Source organism: Quercus lobata, chromosome 4, assembly GCF_001633185.2.
Source record: "Quercus lobata isolate SW786 chromosome 4, ValleyOak3.0 Primary Assembly, whole genome shotgun sequence".
Taxonomy (NCBI): Eukaryota; Viridiplantae; Streptophyta; class Magnoliopsida; order Fagales; family Fagaceae; genus Quercus; species Quercus lobata.
Window position 1 is genome coordinate 29,647,374 of NC_044907.1, and position 7,451 is coordinate 29,654,824.

The window sequence follows — 7,451 nt, forward strand, 5'->3', positions numbered from 1 at the left end:
GCATCAAAGGCTCAATGATCTTGTATTTGTTAATCATAACTTGCGATTGAGACATAGATAATTAAATGCTATATTTTGTCATTATATTAATTTTTAAGAAGTCATTTATATAATGTAATTGTTAGTTACTAATTATGTTCAAATTCCAATATTGAGCATGACATTTTATGCAGGCTTTACAACAAAAAGTTTAATTTTGATCCCATTGATTATGCAAGTATCGACAAAACTGATTTTTGGGTATTTGTGGAAGAGGAAGACCCATATCTTAATTATGAAGAGTTGGAGAATGCAATTTATGAAGAGGGTGCATATCCAGCAAATGTAGAGGCTTCTTCTAATATTGAAGGTTAGTTTATATGTAAACAATTTGATAACCTATAGTGATTTTTCTTTTATTTTTTTCAAACTTGTATAAACATTATAATAATTTTTCTTTTTATTTTGTTCAAACTTGTGTGTAGAATCTATAGATGATAGCAGTGAGGTTGAAGAAATTGATTTGGGAACATTTGGACAACCTATTGGCCCTCCTCCTGGATTTCCAGGGAATGATGACGAGCATGATAACTTTCATGACATTGATAATTTATGATCATAATAATTCTGTTTGAACTTTAAAGTTCTATTTTGTATTTTAGAGATAATTTCTATGTCTTTTTGTAAGACACAGTGTATAACTTGGAGTTTGAAGTTTTATTATTGTTTTTTAAAACTAAGTTTTATGTATTTTTGTAAGAAACAATGTGTAGTTGTGTATTGTAACTTGGAGGCTTGTTTATGTATTTTTACTTTGTACTTTTAAGTTTTATGGACTACATTGGCTAGTTTGGACTACATTGGGGTGTGAATTTTGGTAATAGAAGCAGTACTAGTACCAGTACTCTATCTATGGTTGCTTAATTAATTATTAGTTATGTATGTTTAACCTTTGTGTTAGTATAGTTAATTAGTAAGAGTAAGGTCTTTTTGTGCTTTGTAAAAGAAGCAGTAATAGTACTTTGTAGCTCAATCTGGATATACCAGTAATGCATGTGCATGAAAGTACTTGGATGAAGATTTCATTGCAAGCCCACTCTCTTGAGATCTAGCTAGGGCTATGCAGATGAATATATTATATATAGATACTTCAAACTAATAATTTACTAAGCTTTGCCTTTTTCTCAGCCTGTGAATGCATTTGTGTATGTCTGTTGGCTGTCTTGAAAGTAAATTAGACTAATTTAGTTAATTTTTCTATTTTTTATTAATTTAATGTTTTTATATATATTTAAAATAATTATTAAATTAATTATGATGTCATCACGGTTCGATTCTGGTTCGACCTCGGTTCGACTTTAAAAACTTTGAACCTCTCTCTTTTACAGTTCAATGAACGGTCCGGGTCTAAAAACCATAATTAAGATGTGGTGAATGATTATTAGATAGACCACATTTGTAATTGGCACAGGCACTGCATATACTATACCCAACAACTAGTCTAAAGGACCAAATCTTCCAGTCAGGGGGCTGTTTTTTATTGTTATTATGTACGGAGAAGAGATCTACAAGTATTTTTGAGCTCACCTAATCCTCTGTCTTTACTATGATTGATGGAAGCCCATAATTGAGATGATTGGCCCATATGTACGGTGCATGTGGACCTATTCATGTTACAAAACGAAAAGCAACACAGAAAATGCAAGTGGATAACAAACACAAAATTTGGTCCATTCAGTTGGTGAATCCACGTCATAACCCATTTATGACATTATTATTACACAATGCAGAATTATAAGACTTAAAACTATTGGTTTCCTAGTATTATGAAAAAAAAAAAAATTTATTATATACTAATATTACCATTAAATTGACCTGTCTACATTATATAATTATTTATCCATTTTGATTTGGTAGTTTAAAAGAGAAAAGCTTTAACTTTTTAGAGATGCTATGATCAAGATGGTAAGACTTTTCTAACCTTTGAGTTAGAAAGAAAATAAAAACTTGAAGGTAGGACTATAAATAAAGATCAAGACACCAACCATGATGTCACAATTCACAAGATATATGTGATCTATGTCTTTGTTTGGTTTTAATAGTCAATGTCCAATGAATAGGATTTGTAAGAGATACAATCCTTGTATCATTTTTTAACAACTTTTGCATTTTTTAGGTTGAGGATTTACATGAGTTGGCTGGACTAGGCTGTTTTTATTCTGTACAGTATCCGTCTCTCGATCTCTCTCTCAACTTCTCTATTTTTTATTTTTTATTTTTTTCTGAATTCAGTTTGTATATAATGTGGGTTAATGAATTTTTCTCTTGCAATTGTTTTAACTATAGACTACTTTTTATACATGCCTTGTCTACTTGACTGACAAATGGATGATAATTAAAGCAGAGCTAGTTAACATATAATGTTTTCCAAGTTCTAATTGTTTCAACTTTCAACTTGCTACTCTTCCTTATGGTCTTCTATCTATATATGTATTAAGCATTCCTAGCTACTAATTTTATGGTGGTCTTTCCTCTATCAATAAAAATCATTTTTTTTTTTTTTTTTTTTGTTTCTACCTCTCTCTCTCTCTCTCTCTCTCTCTCTCTCTCTCTCTCAGTTTCAAAAATAATAATAGGCCTTTAAGCAAATAAGTTATCAAAAATTTAAGCCTATCCAAACTAACACATGTGATGGAGATATATTCCTCCAATAGATAAGACCAAATTTATTACGTATCAAGATTTGAGGAACTTTTTGTTTGTGATGTAATCTCATTTATGCAAATTGCCAACACCAAACCAAACTTTCATCCCTCAATGTAACACGAACAAAATGTCCACTATGCATTAGGTGTTCCCTATATATTATATCATATGTAGGGAACACAATAACCATTATAACCACATGACAACGACTCAAACATAGAACATTAACTACACATTAGCTTAGACGACAACTATCATTGAGGTCATTGTGACATAGAAATCTACTAAAAAATCATGGCATTATAGGCACTTTATAATACCAACTAATCAAGTAATTTAACTAAATCCACTGTGATACATCTATGGGTTTGGACACTTTGATAGCATGAATAATATAAATTATGAAGGCATAGTAACATTGAACTTAATTATCTTTAGAAAAAATAACATTATTTTCTTCTTTATTAGTCAATGCAAAAATGTGTTTAATTGGGAATCTAATGCATTGCACAAGAAGGATTCTTACATTGTGCCCTAAAAATAATACTACTATGCATATGCATGACCAACTCTAGGCATAGACCTAAATCTCCCTTGCTTCAAAAATTTGAAAAGGGTCCTGTAGGTTGTCTACACGGAGCTGGCTAACAGGGGCCAAGGTTTGGGGAGTGAGGGGCCCAACTATTAAAAACAAAAAATATACCTTGTTAAAAAAAAAAAAAGATTTGGGCCGGGGGGCTCGGGCCCTCTACTAGGTCCGTCCTTGACAGAAAATCATGCACTTTAACAACAAAAGACAACTAAATATCCAAAGAAAATTCAGAACTCCTAAACAAAATAAAAACCATTCCATCAACATGCATTTAGTGACTCAAAAATGGTAAAAATTTCTCTTTGTACAGGAAATAAGCGTAAATTATTCTTTAGCTTCAACCTGCTAGCGAATGTTAGTTTTTGATGCCCGGTCTGAATGAAATTTTTACACGGCTTGTTTGTAAGCTGTTTGCACCTGAAATCAAGAAATAATTAATATTAAAGAACGGGAAAAATTCTATGTAATAAGTTGTTGCTCTGGCATATATAATGAGAATTAAACCAAACTCAAACTCATACAATTTACTATAATAAAATAGGGAATGAAAATTGAATCATGGGTTTTGGGTAAAGGAAAAGGCTGAATCCACCGACCCTGAGTTAGGGCTGGGCCCTAATATGGCGCTTCGCCTTAAAAAATTTGTTGAAATTCAACAATGGACTGATAAAAATTTGGTTATTACAATATAGTACTCTCAAAAGTCGAATGAATTGACAAAAATCTTCTCAAAATAATAATAATAATAATAATTAATGAATAAACAAAAAGGAAGAAGGATTAAAATGTAATGCATTTTATCATGATTTTTTTTTTCCTCTTCATTTTTGCCTTTTGGATGAATATATTTTCTATTATTGTTACTCCAAAAATGTTTCACACACCAGAGTACTTAGTTTGAGAGGTTACATAAGTCAGAGGAAAATTCCAACATGAACATGAATTTTCAGTGCTGTATGCTATTGACCATCCAATTGCCATGTAGCACTTCTAACAACTTTTGCACCATTTAAGGGGAAATAAACCACATACCATGTCTTTTTCTTTTGGGAGAGAACAGAAAATTCAAGATACTAGATCAAAACAATGGTGGTAAACCCAATCAAGTTAGGTTGAACTTTCACTCTATTTGGTGGAAGGTTTTAAGTCAAGCTCTTAATGATGTGCTAATTAGTAGTACCAGCTAGACAGATTAATTTTCCTCTAAATTAAAACAATGAAAACAAACTAAAAAAATATACACATAATTTGCCAACCCACAAGAAATTTCCTCTCAATTTTTTAAAGAAACTTGAAGCTTACCAATAGCCACATAAAAGAAAAAGGTCAAGAGTATTTTTTTTACACACAAGTATTCATTCTCACTAAAAAGCTTCTATCCTGCACATGTGCAATTGTGAAGCCACCTTAAGTTTTTCAAATACCAAAATAGCTACACTACTTAAACAAACATATTGTTTATTGGGGTTGTTTAGATCATATCAACAAAAAGGAGTGGCATAATATAAAAGATATATATGTATATTATAGGGTACAGAATTTCACGTGTAGGTCATTCCGATAAGCTATATAAAATTGTATAAAGGATCTCTGACTTTATGGTTCAAACTTGTCCTAGTTAAGTGCATATATATATATATATATATAAGATTACACTAATTTCGCCTCCACTAATGTTTGTCAGGTATGTAATCATTTTGCTATATGAGTTTTATATGTGCACCCACAAATTTGTGTGTGTATTTTCATGTGAACAGTTCAATTATCACTAATCTCATTTATATTGCTCTTCTTCTAGTAATTTCATTGTTAATTTCTTCTGCTAGCTGGTACTTCAAATTAGCACATCATTAAGAACTTGATTCAGAAGATGCATGAAAGTAGAGAGTCATTAATATTAGTCCCACTACTCTTGCTTTTTCTAAACGCTTTCATGTTCAATGTTCTTAATCAACTTTGTTTTTGCTCCATATTTCAACAATGATACTGTGTATTTAGATTGTCACACAACTCCTTTTTTTAAAATGAAGAAGGATTCTTACAGTCAAGAATAAATAATTGTCCGTAACCTAGTTCAATGTTCAAGCACATCATAATGTTGTTCCTTAGGAAGACAAAAAAGTAGCTTAATGGGTCGGTCCCAACATCAAGTTCTCACTGCATGTTTTGTAGCAGCAATCAGGGACAAAAATTAAATGTATGGGGAAATGTGGTGAAAGCACTTTTGCCATCCCAAATTTATTTCACACAATGTAAAATGACCCCGTGTGCTTCCATGCTGTGGAGCTATGGATTTTTTTTAAAAAATTTAAAATTTTAAAAAAATTCTAGAAGTATAATTTACATTAGAAACATAGACAATTTCAATAACTACAGACTAAAATAGAGTATTCTTCAAATCAAGAAGTTAGAATTAATAATCAATATAAAATTAACGACGCCTCACCTAAACTTTCTTCTGACCAAAAAAATATATATATATTAATTTCTTCCCATACAATTTTCCTTCTAAGGTTTTATTATTATTATTATTATTATTTTTTTATAAGGAGAGCTTCAACCTACTAAGGTGAATCTTCCTTTTGGTATCTTTTTTATTTTATTTATTTATAAAATAAAAGTGGTACAAATATCTCAATGACTCCTTTTTTAGAATTGCTTTGGTCCATCTAGTTCCTACAGTCCTAGCCACTAATAGTTGAGACTCAACCTGCTTCAACTAAAACACTATTTTTGATGTAAAAGCCTAACCTTTAAATTAATTATAAACAAGGTGCACATCCCCTTTTGAAGGTTCACCACAACTAAACCTTTACTTGTGGCTACAAAAATTTGTGTTTTTCTTTATCAATGTCACAAAGAAGGAAGTGGTATCTTATACATGTAATCATTCTTTAATAGGATATGAGTTTCATAAGCGTGTGGACTTAACAGTAAGTAAGAAAACGATTAAATACGATGGCTTTATAAGATATGAGTTACAGTAAGTAAGATATGAGTTTCAATAAGTAAGATATGAGTTTCATCAAATGCCAATTGAAATCCCAAATACCTTACTGTTAATTGTATTATAAAGCCTAAGGGGAGAAGTGGAGGGGGGCTTACCTCATTTCTTGCCTTCCTTTTTCCATAAAGATTAGTAAGCTCTCTCAATCTGTCTGCCTTCTTTACTGCAGAAAGCTCTTCCTTTACCGGGCTTTCAGTTTTCTTATCAGCAGCTTCTAACCCTCTCACTTTTGGTTCTAGTCTAAATACCTTGACAAATGCAAACATACGTTATGAGTCAATAATCACATACTACATAGATGCAAGAAACAACTAAACAGTAAAGAAAATATACAAGTAAATTCCCATCCATAACCAATTAGCAAATTTATGAATTTCCTTAACAACAATAAGTAAAATTTTCCGCACTTCATCAGCAACCAAAAAAATAAAGTACATTCTCCACACTTTTTCAGCAACCAAACAACAATACACAATCAAATTTGAAAAATTGAAAAACAAATGAGAAACCAAACCTCAGTATGTAAGCAAGTGCTTTAGAAATAAGTTCCACCACTTTCTTCGCAGCCGCTTTAAAGCTGAAACTTGTAGAAAACAAAAGTAACAACTATTAAACAAAAGAAAAAAAGGTCCAAGTAACAATCAAATTTGTAAACACAAAAATCAATTTTTTATTCCCAACACCACGTCTCTTTTTTCCTCAGTCACTTTTCTCTTTTCAATAGTTCAGGGATGAACAACAAACTTCTTAATATTTAGAGATGAAAAACAAATTTTGGATAAAGTTTAGGACCCAAAATAATATTTTACAAAAAAAAAAAAAAAAAAAAGGTTAGCTACCACATACAATTGTAAGATCTTTCTGAACCCACTGTGCATAAAGCAGTACTAGTGGACCAGTGGTCCTCCCTCATTAGTCATTTGATCATATGTTAAAAACAAGTATCTTGTTCTCTAATTTTTCTTCGTCCAATTTTAAACACAACTTAATCAAAGGAAAAATTTAGAAAAATTAGAACATGATCCACCTATTGGAAGCATCAAGGTGCTATCAAGCTAGAGTACTAGACTTTAATGGTATTATGATAGAGTAATGATTATCACACACATTGTGTACATACATAGGCTGAAATCGTGTTTTGAGTTCAAAACACGATTTCGCATGTTG

At 31.1% G+C, this 7,451-nt stretch overlaps 1 long non-coding RNA gene across 1 annotated transcript; it reads right to left on the bottom strand.

Annotated features, from left to right (window-relative positions):
- Positions 1–3,402: 3,402 nt before the first annotated feature.
- Positions 3,403–6,997, bottom strand: LOC115983542. Its single transcript, XR_004090093.1, has 3 exons — positions 6,799–6,997; positions 6,383–6,532; positions 3,403–3,694 (listed from the first exon to the last, which is right to left on the bottom strand). It is a non-coding gene; the product is annotated as an uncharacterized LOC115983542 (long non-coding RNA).
- Between the last annotated feature and the right edge of the window lie 454 nt (positions 6,998–7,451).